At 52.1% G+C, this 14,677-nt stretch overlaps 11 non-coding genes across 11 annotated transcripts; all 11 read right to left on the bottom strand.

Annotated features, from left to right (window-relative positions):
* Window positions 1-342: 342 nt before the first annotated feature.
* On the bottom strand, window positions 343-461 carry LOC126275060 (5S ribosomal RNA). Its single transcript, XR_007550597.1, has one exon. It is a non-coding gene; the product is annotated as a 5S ribosomal RNA (ribosomal RNA).
* Window positions 462-1,741: 1,280 nt separating this feature from the next.
* On the bottom strand, window positions 1,742-1,860 carry LOC126275059 (5S ribosomal RNA). Its single transcript, XR_007550596.1, has one exon. It is a non-coding gene; the product is annotated as a 5S ribosomal RNA (ribosomal RNA).
* A 1,280-nt stretch (window positions 1,861-3,140) lies between these two features.
* LOC126275058 (5S ribosomal RNA) lies at window positions 3,141-3,259 on the bottom strand. The gene has a single exon (XR_007550595.1). It is a non-coding gene; the product is annotated as a 5S ribosomal RNA (ribosomal RNA).
* Window positions 3,260-4,539: 1,280 nt separating this feature from the next.
* LOC126275056 (5S ribosomal RNA) lies at window positions 4,540-4,658 on the bottom strand. Its single transcript, XR_007550593.1, has one exon. It is a non-coding gene; the product is annotated as a 5S ribosomal RNA (ribosomal RNA).
* Window positions 4,659-5,938: 1,280 nt separating this feature from the next.
* LOC126275055 (5S ribosomal RNA) lies at window positions 5,939-6,057 on the bottom strand. Its single transcript, XR_007550592.1, has one exon. It is a non-coding gene; the product is annotated as a 5S ribosomal RNA (ribosomal RNA).
* A 1,280-nt stretch (window positions 6,058-7,337) lies between these two features.
* LOC126275054 (5S ribosomal RNA) lies at window positions 7,338-7,456 on the bottom strand. Its single transcript, XR_007550591.1, has one exon. It is a non-coding gene; the product is annotated as a 5S ribosomal RNA (ribosomal RNA).
* A 1,280-nt stretch (window positions 7,457-8,736) lies between these two features.
* LOC126275053 (5S ribosomal RNA) lies at window positions 8,737-8,855 on the bottom strand. The gene has a single exon (XR_007550590.1). It is a non-coding gene; the product is annotated as a 5S ribosomal RNA (ribosomal RNA).
* Window positions 8,856-10,135: 1,280 nt separating this feature from the next.
* LOC126275052 (5S ribosomal RNA) lies at window positions 10,136-10,254 on the bottom strand. The gene has a single exon (XR_007550589.1). It is a non-coding gene; the product is annotated as a 5S ribosomal RNA (ribosomal RNA).
* Window positions 10,255-11,534: 1,280 nt separating this feature from the next.
* LOC126275051 (5S ribosomal RNA) lies at window positions 11,535-11,653 on the bottom strand. The gene has a single exon (XR_007550588.1). It is a non-coding gene; the product is annotated as a 5S ribosomal RNA (ribosomal RNA).
* A 1,280-nt stretch (window positions 11,654-12,933) lies between these two features.
* On the bottom strand, window positions 12,934-13,052 carry LOC126275050 (5S ribosomal RNA). Its single transcript, XR_007550587.1, has one exon. It is a non-coding gene; the product is annotated as a 5S ribosomal RNA (ribosomal RNA).
* A 1,280-nt stretch (window positions 13,053-14,332) lies between these two features.
* LOC126275049 (5S ribosomal RNA) lies at window positions 14,333-14,451 on the bottom strand. Its single transcript, XR_007550586.1, has one exon. It is a non-coding gene; the product is annotated as a 5S ribosomal RNA (ribosomal RNA).
* Window positions 14,452-14,677: the final 226 nt, after the last annotated feature.

Raw genomic sequence — 14,677 nt, 5'->3', positions numbered from 1 at the left:
GCCGATCCGAATACTAACGTTGTTGCTTATCTTCAGTGGTCGGACAGGAACAGGTTTTTTTAATGTAGTTAGTTTTTGGAATTTAGCGCTCCTACAAAACAGTAGGCTCTGACGTATTTCAGGAGCACATCTGTCGATTCGCAGTGTTTCGTTATTTTCAACGACTTCCTAGCACTCTTCCTCCGCGCATTTTGTTCAAACTGAGTTCATTACTGTAATTTCGCATCTTACATTTAATACAGTGGTTTAAAATGCTTGTGGAAGCATCTTTTTCGCACCTGAGAGTTTGTATGAAAAGAGGGCTGGCAGGTGTAGTGACATAAAATTTAAAATAAGAGAGGAAGCCAACAGCACCCGGTGTTCCCAGGCGGTCACCCATCCAAGTACTAACCGGGCCCGATGTTGCTTAACTTCGGTGATCGGACGAGAACCGGTGTATTCAACATGGTATGGCCGTTGGCGTCCTTATACTGTAGCCGCACGGCAGAAGAAGGCTTCGCCTCTCCTCCCAACACACGCAATCGCCGTTTTCGGTGGCGCATTTGACGCAAAGCACGTCCTTCCACCTCGAAGGCGACGCGCAGTGAGGCGCGCCGCCACGTGGGCCAAACGCACAACACAGCTGCTCGTTGCACCGCCTGTCATTCGTTTGGTTCGTGCGGCCTCCGACACTCGCGGGAGACGCACCTTATTATTGTTATCCGGCGCAGGGCTTGGGCGCGGCCGGGCGGCGGGGGGACTGCGCGGGGTGTGGCAGTGTCCTGCTGGACCGAGGGAAGCGTTCTCACCTGCCTGACACGCGTCGCGCTTCCAGATATTGGCGTAATTCGCACGGTGCATTCTCGGCTGTCCCCTTCCGTCCCGACTTGTCCCGACTTTGCTCGACTGCCGCTCGCTGCCGCTCGGGTCGCGGTCCATATGACAGCACAAGCTCGAGAAACATCTGCGAGATGGGCGCGGGCCGAACCGGCGTGTCCGAGGCGCCGTGTGCGGCCGTTCGGAGCTACCAGGGCAGCTCTGTGCTGCGCCGTGCCGTGGAAAGGTGCGAAAACATGCACACACGACACAGGCTGTTCGACAAAGCATCCATCTCTTGTAGCGACGAAAGGTAAATTTTTGTTTACAAATTTGCCGTTGTGCACTGCTACAAAACAATATGCCCTGACGTATTTCACAACATTTCTGTCACTTCATACTGTTTTGTTATTTCCAGAGACTCTTTGGAAGTCTTCCTTGGCGCACTCTTTTCAAACTGAGTTCCTTAATATCGTATCTTACGATAGTTTACAATCAGTATGGAAGCATCTTTGTCACATGAGAAAGGTAGCATGAAAAAAGGGCTGGCAGGGGTAGTGACAAGAAAGCAAGAAATGAAGACAGCCAGAGTTCCCAGGCGGTCGCCGATCCGAATACTAACGTTGTTGCTTATCTTCAGTGGTCGGACAGGAACAGGTTTTTTTAATGTAGTTAGTTTTTGGAATTTAGCGCTCCTACAAAACAGTAGGCTCTGACGTATTTCAGGAGCACATCTGTCGATTCGCAGTGTTTCGTTATTTTCAACGACTTCCTAGCACTCTTCCTCCGCGCATTTTGTTCAAACTGAGTTCATTACTGTAATTTCGCATCTTACATTTAATACAGTGGTTTAAAATGCTTGTGGAAGCATCTTTTTCGCACCTGAGAGTTTGTATGAAAAGAGGGCTGGCAGGTGTAGTGACATAAAATTTAAAATAAGAGAGGAAGCCAACAGCACCCGGTGTTCCCAGGCGGTCACCCATCCAAGTACTAACCGGGCCCGATGTTGCTTAACTTCGGTGATCGGACGAGAACCGGTGTATTCAACATGGTATGGCCGTTGGCGTCCTTATACTGTAGCCGCACGGCAGAAGAAGGCTTCGCCTCTCCTCCCAACACACGCAATCGCCGTTTTCGGTGGCGCATTTGACGCAAAGCACGTCCTTCCACCTCGAAGGCGACGCGCAGTGAGGCGCGCCGCCACGTGGGCCAAACGCACAACACAGCTGCTCGTTGCACCGCCTGTCATTCGTTTGGTTCGTGCGGCCTCCGACACTCGCGGGAGACGCACCTTATTATTGTTATCCGGCGCAGGGCTTGGGCGCGGCCGGGCGGCGGGGGGACTGCGCGGGGTGTGGCAGTGTCCTGCTGGACCGAGGGAAGCGTTCTCACCTGCCTGACACGCGTCGCGCTTCCAGATATTGGCGTAATTCGCACGGTGCATTCTCGGCTGTCCCCTTCCGTCCCGACTTGTCCCGACTTTGCTCGACTGCCGCTCGCTGCCGCTCGGGTCGCGGTCCATATGACAGCACAAGCTCGAGAAACATCTGCGAGATGGGCGCGGGCCGAACCGGCGTGTCCGAGGCGCCGTGTGCGGCCGTTCGGAGCTACCAGGGCAGCTCTGTGCTGCGCCGTGCCGTGGAAAGGTGCGAAAACATGCACACACGACACAGGCTGTTCGACAAAGCATCCATCTCTTGTAGCGACGAAAGGTAAATTTTTGTTTACAAATTTGCCGTTGTGCACTGCTACAAAACAATATGCCCTGACGTATTTCACAACATTTCTGTCACTTCATACTGTTTTGTTATTTCCAGAGACTCTTTGGAAGTCTTCCTTGGCGCACTCTTTTCAAACTGAGTTCCTTAATATCGTATCTTACGATAGTTTACAATCAGTATGGAAGCATCTTTGTCACATGAGAAAGGTAGCATGAAAAAAGGGCTGGCAGGGGTAGTGACAAGAAAGCAAGAAATGAAGACAGCCAGAGTTCCCAGGCGGTCGCCGATCCGAATACTAACGTTGTTGCTTATCTTCAGTGGTCGGACAGGAACAGGTTTTTTTAATGTAGTTAGTTTTTGGAATTTAGCGCTCCTACAAAACAGTAGGCTCTGACGTATTTCAGGAGCACATCTGTCGATTCGCAGTGTTTCGTTATTTTCAACGACTTCCTAGCACTCTTCCTCCGCGCATTTTGTTCAAACTGAGTTCATTACTGTAATTTCGCATCTTACATTTAATACAGTGGTTTAAAATGCTTGTGGAAGCATCTTTTTCGCACCTGAGAGTTTGTATGAAAAGAGGGCTGGCAGGTGTAGTGACATAAAATTTAAAATAAGAGAGGAAGCCAACAGCACCCGGTGTTCCCAGGCGGTCACCCATCCAAGTACTAACCGGGCCCGATGTTGCTTAACTTCGGTGATCGGACGAGAACCGGTGTATTCAACATGGTATGGCCGTTGGCGTCCTTATACTGTAGCCGCACGGCAGAAGAAGGCTTCGCCTCTCCTCCCAACACACGCAATCGCCGTTTTCGGTGGCGCATTTGACGCAAAGCACGTCCTTCCACCTCGAAGGCGACGCGCAGTGAGGCGCGCCGCCACGTGGGCCAAACGCACAACACAGCTGCTCGTTGCACCGCCTGTCATTCGTTTGGTTCGTGCGGCCTCCGACACTCGCGGGAGACGCACCTTATTATTGTTATCCGGCGCAGGGCTTGGGCGCGGCCGGGCGGCGGGGGGACTGCGCGGGGTGTGGCAGTGTCCTGCTGGACCGAGGGAAGCGTTCTCACCTGCCTGACACGCGTCGCGCTTCCAGATATTGGCGTAATTCGCACGGTGCATTCTCGGCTGTCCCCTTCCGTCCCGACTTGTCCCGACTTTGCTCGACTGCCGCTCGCTGCCGCTCGGGTCGCGGTCCATATGACAGCACAAGCTCGAGAAACATCTGCGAGATGGGCGCGGGCCGAACCGGCGTGTCCGAGGCGCCGTGTGCGGCCGTTCGGAGCTACCAGGGCAGCTCTGTGCTGCGCCGTGCCGTGGAAAGGTGCGAAAACATGCACACACGACACAGGCTGTTCGACAAAGCATCCATCTCTTGTAGCGACGAAAGGTAAATTTTTGTTTACAAATTTGCCGTTGTGCACTGCTACAAAACAATATGCCCTGACGTATTTCACAACATTTCTGTCACTTCATACTGTTTTGTTATTTCCAGAGACTCTTTGGAAGTCTTCCTTGGCGCACTCTTTTCAAACTGAGTTCCTTAATATCGTATCTTACGATAGTTTACAATCAGTATGGAAGCATCTTTGTCACATGAGAAAGGTAGCATGAAAAAAGGGCTGGCAGGGGTAGTGACAAGAAAGCAAGAAATGAAGACAGCCAGAGTTCCCAGGCGGTCGCCGATCCGAATACTAACGTTGTTGCTTATCTTCAGTGGTCGGACAGGAACAGGTTTTTTTAATGTAGTTAGTTTTTGGAATTTAGCGCTCCTACAAAACAGTAGGCTCTGACGTATTTCAGGAGCACATCTGTCGATTCGCAGTGTTTCGTTATTTTCAACGACTTCCTAGCACTCTTCCTCCGCGCATTTTGTTCAAACTGAGTTCATTACTGTAATTTCGCATCTTACATTTAATACAGTGGTTTAAAATGCTTGTGGAAGCATCTTTTTCGCACCTGAGAGTTTGTATGAAAAGAGGGCTGGCAGGTGTAGTGACATAAAATTTAAAATAAGAGAGGAAGCCAACAGCACCCGGTGTTCCCAGGCGGTCACCCATCCAAGTACTAACCGGGCCCGATGTTGCTTAACTTCGGTGATCGGACGAGAACCGGTGTATTCAACATGGTATGGCCGTTGGCGTCCTTATACTGTAGCCGCACGGCAGAAGAAGGCTTCGCCTCTCCTCCCAACACACGCAATCGCCGTTTTCGGTGGCGCATTTGACGCAAAGCACGTCCTTCCACCTCGAAGGCGACGCGCAGTGAGGCGCGCCGCCACGTGGGCCAAACGCACAACACAGCTGCTCGTTGCACCGCCTGTCATTCGTTTGGTTCGTGCGGCCTCCGACACTCGCGGGAGACGCACCTTATTATTGTTATCCGGCGCAGGGCTTGGGCGCGGCCGGGCGGCGGGGGGACTGCGCGGGGTGTGGCAGTGTCCTGCTGGACCGAGGGAAGCGTTCTCACCTGCCTGACACGCGTCGCGCTTCCAGATATTGGCGTAATTCGCACGGTGCATTCTCGGCTGTCCCCTTCCGTCCCGACTTGTCCCGACTTTGCTCGACTGCCGCTCGCTGCCGCTCGGGTCGCGGTCCATATGACAGCACAAGCTCGAGAAACATCTGCGAGATGGGCGCGGGCCGAACCGGCGTGTCCGAGGCGCCGTGTGCGGCCGTTCGGAGCTACCAGGGCAGCTCTGTGCTGCGCCGTGCCGTGGAAAGGTGCGAAAACATGCACACACGACACAGGCTGTTCGACAAAGCATCCATCTCTTGTAGCGACGAAAGGTAAATTTTTGTTTACAAATTTGCCGTTGTGCACTGCTACAAAACAATATGCCCTGACGTATTTCACAACATTTCTGTCACTTCATACTGTTTTGTTATTTCCAGAGACTCTTTGGAAGTCTTCCTTGGCGCACTCTTTTCAAACTGAGTTCCTTAATATCGTATCTTACGATAGTTTACAATCAGTATGGAAGCATCTTTGTCACATGAGAAAGGTAGCATGAAAAAAGGGCTGGCAGGGGTAGTGACAAGAAAGCAAGAAATGAAGACAGCCAGAGTTCCCAGGCGGTCGCCGATCCGAATACTAACGTTGTTGCTTATCTTCAGTGGTCGGACAGGAACAGGTTTTTTTAATGTAGTTAGTTTTTGGAATTTAGCGCTCCTACAAAACAGTAGGCTCTGACGTATTTCAGGAGCACATCTGTCGATTCGCAGTGTTTCGTTATTTTCAACGACTTCCTAGCACTCTTCCTCCGCGCATTTTGTTCAAACTGAGTTCATTACTGTAATTTCGCATCTTACATTTAATACAGTGGTTTAAAATGCTTGTGGAAGCATCTTTTTCGCACCTGAGAGTTTGTATGAAAAGAGGGCTGGCAGGTGTAGTGACATAAAATTTAAAATAAGAGAGGAAGCCAACAGCACCCGGTGTTCCCAGGCGGTCACCCATCCAAGTACTAACCGGGCCCGATGTTGCTTAACTTCGGTGATCGGACGAGAACCGGTGTATTCAACATGGTATGGCCGTTGGCGTCCTTATACTGTAGCCGCACGGCAGAAGAAGGCTTCGCCTCTCCTCCCAACACACGCAATCGCCGTTTTCGGTGGCGCATTTGACGCAAAGCACGTCCTTCCACCTCGAAGGCGACGCGCAGTGAGGCGCGCCGCCACGTGGGCCAAACGCACAACACAGCTGCTCGTTGCACCGCCTGTCATTCGTTTGGTTCGTGCGGCCTCCGACACTCGCGGGAGACGCACCTTATTATTGTTATCCGGCGCAGGGCTTGGGCGCGGCCGGGCGGCGGGGGGACTGCGCGGGGTGTGGCAGTGTCCTGCTGGACCGAGGGAAGCGTTCTCACCTGCCTGACACGCGTCGCGCTTCCAGATATTGGCGTAATTCGCACGGTGCATTCTCGGCTGTCCCCTTCCGTCCCGACTTGTCCCGACTTTGCTCGACTGCCGCTCGCTGCCGCTCGGGTCGCGGTCCATATGACAGCACAAGCTCGAGAAACATCTGCGAGATGGGCGCGGGCCGAACCGGCGTGTCCGAGGCGCCGTGTGCGGCCGTTCGGAGCTACCAGGGCAGCTCTGTGCTGCGCCGTGCCGTGGAAAGGTGCGAAAACATGCACACACGACACAGGCTGTTCGACAAAGCATCCATCTCTTGTAGCGACGAAAGGTAAATTTTTGTTTACAAATTTGCCGTTGTGCACTGCTACAAAACAATATGCCCTGACGTATTTCACAACATTTCTGTCACTTCATACTGTTTTGTTATTTCCAGAGACTCTTTGGAAGTCTTCCTTGGCGCACTCTTTTCAAACTGAGTTCCTTAATATCGTATCTTACGATAGTTTACAATCAGTATGGAAGCATCTTTGTCACATGAGAAAGGTAGCATGAAAAAAGGGCTGGCAGGGGTAGTGACAAGAAAGCAAGAAATGAAGACAGCCAGAGTTCCCAGGCGGTCGCCGATCCGAATACTAACGTTGTTGCTTATCTTCAGTGGTCGGACAGGAACAGGTTTTTTTAATGTAGTTAGTTTTTGGAATTTAGCGCTCCTACAAAACAGTAGGCTCTGACGTATTTCAGGAGCACATCTGTCGATTCGCAGTGTTTCGTTATTTTCAACGACTTCCTAGCACTCTTCCTCCGCGCATTTTGTTCAAACTGAGTTCATTACTGTAATTTCGCATCTTACATTTAATACAGTGGTTTAAAATGCTTGTGGAAGCATCTTTTTCGCACCTGAGAGTTTGTATGAAAAGAGGGCTGGCAGGTGTAGTGACATAAAATTTAAAATAAGAGAGGAAGCCAACAGCACCCGGTGTTCCCAGGCGGTCACCCATCCAAGTACTAACCGGGCCCGATGTTGCTTAACTTCGGTGATCGGACGAGAACCGGTGTATTCAACATGGTATGGCCGTTGGCGTCCTTATACTGTAGCCGCACGGCAGAAGAAGGCTTCGCCTCTCCTCCCAACACACGCAATCGCCGTTTTCGGTGGCGCATTTGACGCAAAGCACGTCCTTCCACCTCGAAGGCGACGCGCAGTGAGGCGCGCCGCCACGTGGGCCAAACGCACAACACAGCTGCTCGTTGCACCGCCTGTCATTCGTTTGGTTCGTGCGGCCTCCGACACTCGCGGGAGACGCACCTTATTATTGTTATCCGGCGCAGGGCTTGGGCGCGGCCGGGCGGCGGGGGGACTGCGCGGGGTGTGGCAGTGTCCTGCTGGACCGAGGGAAGCGTTCTCACCTGCCTGACACGCGTCGCGCTTCCAGATATTGGCGTAATTCGCACGGTGCATTCTCGGCTGTCCCCTTCCGTCCCGACTTGTCCCGACTTTGCTCGACTGCCGCTCGCTGCCGCTCGGGTCGCGGTCCATATGACAGCACAAGCTCGAGAAACATCTGCGAGATGGGCGCGGGCCGAACCGGCGTGTCCGAGGCGCCGTGTGCGGCCGTTCGGAGCTACCAGGGCAGCTCTGTGCTGCGCCGTGCCGTGGAAAGGTGCGAAAACATGCACACACGACACAGGCTGTTCGACAAAGCATCCATCTCTTGTAGCGACGAAAGGTAAATTTTTGTTTACAAATTTGCCGTTGTGCACTGCTACAAAACAATATGCCCTGACGTATTTCACAACATTTCTGTCACTTCATACTGTTTTGTTATTTCCAGAGACTCTTTGGAAGTCTTCCTTGGCGCACTCTTTTCAAACTGAGTTCCTTAATATCGTATCTTACGATAGTTTACAATCAGTATGGAAGCATCTTTGTCACATGAGAAAGGTAGCATGAAAAAAGGGCTGGCAGGGGTAGTGACAAGAAAGCAAGAAATGAAGACAGCCAGAGTTCCCAGGCGGTCGCCGATCCGAATACTAACGTTGTTGCTTATCTTCAGTGGTCGGACAGGAACAGGTTTTTTTAATGTAGTTAGTTTTTGGAATTTAGCGCTCCTACAAAACAGTAGGCTCTGACGTATTTCAGGAGCACATCTGTCGATTCGCAGTGTTTCGTTATTTTCAACGACTTCCTAGCACTCTTCCTCCGCGCATTTTGTTCAAACTGAGTTCATTACTGTAATTTCGCATCTTACATTTAATACAGTGGTTTAAAATGCTTGTGGAAGCATCTTTTTCGCACCTGAGAGTTTGTATGAAAAGAGGGCTGGCAGGTGTAGTGACATAAAATTTAAAATAAGAGAGGAAGCCAACAGCACCCGGTGTTCCCAGGCGGTCACCCATCCAAGTACTAACCGGGCCCGATGTTGCTTAACTTCGGTGATCGGACGAGAACCGGTGTATTCAACATGGTATGGCCGTTGGCGTCCTTATACTGTAGCCGCACGGCAGAAGAAGGCTTCGCCTCTCCTCCCAACACACGCAATCGCCGTTTTCGGTGGCGCATTTGACGCAAAGCACGTCCTTCCACCTCGAAGGCGACGCGCAGTGAGGCGCGCCGCCACGTGGGCCAAACGCACAACACAGCTGCTCGTTGCACCGCCTGTCATTCGTTTGGTTCGTGCGGCCTCCGACACTCGCGGGAGACGCACCTTATTATTGTTATCCGGCGCAGGGCTTGGGCGCGGCCGGGCGGCGGGGGGACTGCGCGGGGTGTGGCAGTGTCCTGCTGGACCGAGGGAAGCGTTCTCACCTGCCTGACACGCGTCGCGCTTCCAGATATTGGCGTAATTCGCACGGTGCATTCTCGGCTGTCCCCTTCCGTCCCGACTTGTCCCGACTTTGCTCGACTGCCGCTCGCTGCCGCTCGGGTCGCGGTCCATATGACAGCACAAGCTCGAGAAACATCTGCGAGATGGGCGCGGGCCGAACCGGCGTGTCCGAGGCGCCGTGTGCGGCCGTTCGGAGCTACCAGGGCAGCTCTGTGCTGCGCCGTGCCGTGGAAAGGTGCGAAAACATGCACACACGACACAGGCTGTTCGACAAAGCATCCATCTCTTGTAGCGACGAAAGGTAAATTTTTGTTTACAAATTTGCCGTTGTGCACTGCTACAAAACAATATGCCCTGACGTATTTCACAACATTTCTGTCACTTCATACTGTTTTGTTATTTCCAGAGACTCTTTGGAAGTCTTCCTTGGCGCACTCTTTTCAAACTGAGTTCCTTAATATCGTATCTTACGATAGTTTACAATCAGTATGGAAGCATCTTTGTCACATGAGAAAGGTAGCATGAAAAAAGGGCTGGCAGGGGTAGTGACAAGAAAGCAAGAAATGAAGACAGCCAGAGTTCCCAGGCGGTCGCCGATCCGAATACTAACGTTGTTGCTTATCTTCAGTGGTCGGACAGGAACAGGTTTTTTTAATGTAGTTAGTTTTTGGAATTTAGCGCTCCTACAAAACAGTAGGCTCTGACGTATTTCAGGAGCACATCTGTCGATTCGCAGTGTTTCGTTATTTTCAACGACTTCCTAGCACTCTTCCTCCGCGCATTTTGTTCAAACTGAGTTCATTACTGTAATTTCGCATCTTACATTTAATACAGTGGTTTAAAATGCTTGTGGAAGCATCTTTTTCGCACCTGAGAGTTTGTATGAAAAGAGGGCTGGCAGGTGTAGTGACATAAAATTTAAAATAAGAGAGGAAGCCAACAGCACCCGGTGTTCCCAGGCGGTCACCCATCCAAGTACTAACCGGGCCCGATGTTGCTTAACTTCGGTGATCGGACGAGAACCGGTGTATTCAACATGGTATGGCCGTTGGCGTCCTTATACTGTAGCCGCACGGCAGAAGAAGGCTTCGCCTCTCCTCCCAACACACGCAATCGCCGTTTTCGGTGGCGCATTTGACGCAAAGCACGTCCTTCCACCTCGAAGGCGACGCGCAGTGAGGCGCGCCGCCACGTGGGCCAAACGCACAACACAGCTGCTCGTTGCACCGCCTGTCATTCGTTTGGTTCGTGCGGCCTCCGACACTCGCGGGAGACGCACCTTATTATTGTTATCCGGCGCAGGGCTTGGGCGCGGCCGGGCGGCGGGGGGACTGCGCGGGGTGTGGCAGTGTCCTGCTGGACCGAGGGAAGCGTTCTCACCTGCCTGACACGCGTCGCGCTTCCAGATATTGGCGTAATTCGCACGGTGCATTCTCGGCTGTCCCCTTCCGTCCCGACTTGTCCCGACTTTGCTCGACTGCCGCTCGCTGCCGCTCGGGTCGCGGTCCATATGACAGCACAAGCTCGAGAAACATCTGCGAGATGGGCGCGGGCCGAACCGGCGTGTCCGAGGCGCCGTGTGCGGCCGTTCGGAGCTACCAGGGCAGCTCTGTGCTGCGCCGTGCCGTGGAAAGGTGCGAAAACATGCACACACGACACAGGCTGTTCGACAAAGCATCCATCTCTTGTAGCGACGAAAGGTAAATTTTTGTTTACAAATTTGCCGTTGTGCACTGCTACAAAACAATATGCCCTGACGTATTTCACAACATTTCTGTCACTTCATACTGTTTTGTTATTTCCAGAGACTCTTTGGAAGTCTTCCTTGGCGCACTCTTTTCAAACTGAGTTCCTTAATATCGTATCTTACGATAGTTTACAATCAGTATGGAAGCATCTTTGTCACATGAGAAAGGTAGCATGAAAAAAGGGCTGGCAGGGGTAGTGACAAGAAAGCAAGAAATGAAGACAGCCAGAGTTCCCAGGCGGTCGCCGATCCGAATACTAACGTTGTTGCTTATCTTCAGTGGTCGGACAGGAACAGGTTTTTTTAATGTAGTTAGTTTTTGGAATTTAGCGCTCCTACAAAACAGTAGGCTCTGACGTATTTCAGGAGCACATCTGTCGATTCGCAGTGTTTCGTTATTTTCAACGACTTCCTAGCACTCTTCCTCCGCGCATTTTGTTCAAACTGAGTTCATTACTGTAATTTCGCATCTTACGTTTAATACAGTGGTTTAAAATGCTTGTGGAAGCATCTTTTTCGCACCTGAGAGTTTGTATGAAAAGAGGGCTGGCAGATGTAGTGACATAAAATTTAAAATAAGAGAGGAAGCCAACAGCACCCGGTGTTCCCAGGCGGTCACCCATCCAAGTACTAACCGGGCCCGATGTTGCTTAACTTCGGTGATCGGACGAGAACCGGTGTATTCAACATGGTATGGCCGTTGGCGTCCTTATACTGTAGCCGCACGGCAGAAGAAGGCTTCGCCTCTCCTCCCAACACACGCAATCGCCGTTTTCGGTGGCGCATTTGACGCAAAGCACGTCCTTCCACCTCGAAGGCGACGCGCAGTGAGGCGCGCCGCCACGTGGGCCAAACGCACAACACAGCTGCTCGTTGCACCGCCTGTCATTCGTTTGGTTCGTGCGGCCTCCGACACTCGCGGGAGACGCACCTTATTATTGTTATCCGGCGCAGGGCTTGGGCGCGGCCGGGCGGCGGGGGGACTGCGCGGGGTGTGGCAGTGTCCTGCTGGACCGAGGGAAGCGTTCTCACCTGCCTGACACGCGTCGCGCTTCCAGATATTGGCGTAATTCGCACGGTGCATTCTCGGCTGTCCCCTTCCGTCCCGACTTGTCCCGACTTTGCTCGACTGCCGCTCGCTGCCGCTCGGGTCGCGGTCCATATGACAGCACAAGCTCGAGAAACATCTGCGAGATGGGCGCGGGCCGAACCGGCGTGTCCGAGGCGCCGTGTGCGGCCGTTCGGAGCTACCAGGGCAGCTCTGTGCTGCGCCGTGCCGTGGAAAGGTGCGAAAACATGCACACACGACACAGGCTGTTCGACAAAGCATCCATCTCTTGTAGCGACGAAAGGTAAATTTTTGTTTACAAATTTGCCGTTGTGCACTGCTACAAAACAATATGCCCTGACGTATTTCACAACATTTCTGTCACTTCATACTGTTTTGTTATTTCCAGAGACTCTTTGGAAGTCTTCCTTGGCGCACTCTTTTCAAACTGAGTTCCTTAATATCGTATCTTACGATAGTTTACAATCAGTATGGAAGCATCTTTGTCACATGAGAAAGGTAGCATGAAAAAAGGGCTGGCAGGGGTAGTGACAAGAAAGCAAGAAATGAAGACAGCCAGAGTTCCCAGGCGGTCGCCGATCCGAATACTAACGTTGTTGCTTATCTTCAGTGGTCGGACAGGAACAGGTTTTTTTAATGTAGTTAGTTTTTGGAATTTAGCGCTCCTACAAAACAGTAGGCTCTGACGTATTTCAGGAGCACATCTGTCGATTCGCAGTGTTTCGTTATTTTCAACGACTTCCTAGCACTCTTCCTCCGCGCATTTTGTTCAAACTGAGTTCATTACTGTAATTTCGCATCTTACGTTTAATACAGTGGTTTAAAATGCTTGTGGAAGCATCTTTTTCGCACCTGAGAGTTTGTATGAAAAGAGGGCTGGCAGGTGTAGTGACATAAAATTTAAAATAAGAGAGGAAGCCAACAGCACCCGGTGTTCCCAGGCGGTCACCCATCCAAGTACTAACCGGGCCCGATGTTGCTTAACTTCGGTGATCGGACGAGAACCGGTGTATTCAACATGGTATGGCCGTTGGCGTCCTTATACTGTAGCCGCACGGCAGAAGAAGGCTTCGCCTCTCCTCCCAACACACGCAATCGCCGTTTTCGGTGGCGCATTTGACGCAAAGCACGTCCTTCCACCTCGAAGGCGACGCGCAGTGAGGCGCGCCGCCACGTGGGCCAAACGCACAACACAGCTGCTCGTTGCACCGCCTGTCATTCGTTTGGTTCGTGCGGCCTCCGACACTCGCGGGAGACGCACCTTATTATTGTTATCCGGCGCAGGGCTTGGGCGCGGCCGGGCGGCGGGGGGACTGCGCGGGGTGTGGCAGTGTCCTGCTGGACCGAGGGAAGCGTTCTCACCTGCCTGACACGCGTCGCGCTTCCAGATATTGGCGTAATTCGCACGGTGCATTCTCGGCTGTCCCCTTCCGTCCCGACTTGTCCCGACTTTGCTCGACTGCCGCTCGCTGCCGCTCGGGTCGCGGTCCATATGACAGCACAAGCTCGAGAAACATCTGCGAGATGGGCGCGGGCCGAACCGGCGTGTCCGAGGCGCCGTGTGCGGCCGTTCGGAGCTACCAGGGCAGCTCTGTGCTGCGCCGTGCCGTGGAAAGGTGCGAAAACATGCACACACGACACAGGCTGTTCGACAAAGCATCCATCTCTTGTAGCGACGAAAGGTAAATTTTTGTTTACAAATTTGCCGTTGTGCACTGCTACAAAACAATATGCCCTGACGTATTTCACAACATTTCTGTCACTTCATACTGTTTTGTTATTTCCAGAGACTCTTTGGAAGTCTTCCTTGGCGCACTCTTTTCAAACTGAGTTCCTTAATATCGTATCTTACGATAGTTTACAATCAGTATGGAAGCATCTTTGTCACATGAGAAAGGTAGCATGAAAAAAGGGCTGGCAGGGGTAGTGACAAGAAAGCAAGAAATGAAGACAGCCAGAGTTCCCAGGCGGTCGCCGATCCGAATACTAACGTTGTTGCTTATCTTCAGTGGTCGGACAGGAACAGGTTTTTTTAATGTAGTTAGTTTTTGGAATTTAGCGCTCCTACAAAACAGTAGGCTCTGACGTATTTCAGGAGCACATCTGTCGATTCGCAGTGTTTCGTTATTTTCAACGACTTCCTAGCACTCTTCCTCCGCGCATTTTGTTCAAACTGAGTTCATTACTGTAATTTCGCATCTTACATTTAATACAGTGGTTTAAAATGCTTGTGGAAGCATCTTTTTCGCACCTGAGAGTTTGTATGAAAAGAGGGCTGGCAGGTGTAGTGACATAAAATTTAAAATAAGAGAGGAAGCCAACAGCACCCGGTGTTCCCAGGCGGTCACCCATCCAAGTACTAACCGGGCCCGATGTTGCTTAACTTCGGTGATCGGACGAGAACCGGTGTATTCAACATGGTATGGCCGTTGGCGTCCTTATACTGTAGCCGCACGGCAGAAGAAGGCTTCGCCTCTCCTCCCAACACACGCAATCGCCGTTTTCGGTGGCGCATTTGACGCAAAGCACGTCCTTCCACCTCGAAGGCGACGCGCAGTGAGGCGCGCCGCCACGTGGGCCAAACGCACAACACAGCTGCTCGTTGCACCGCCTGTCATTCGTTTGGTTCGTGCGGCCTCCGACACTCGCGGGAGACGCAC

The sequence above is a fragment of the Schistocerca gregaria genome, chromosome 5 (assembly GCF_023897955.1).
Source record: "Schistocerca gregaria isolate iqSchGreg1 chromosome 5, iqSchGreg1.2, whole genome shotgun sequence".
Taxonomy (NCBI): domain Eukaryota; kingdom Metazoa; phylum Arthropoda; class Insecta; order Orthoptera; family Acrididae; genus Schistocerca; species Schistocerca gregaria.
Note: the sequence above shows the minus strand (reverse complement) of the source record. Positions and strands in the feature narration are given on the sequence as shown.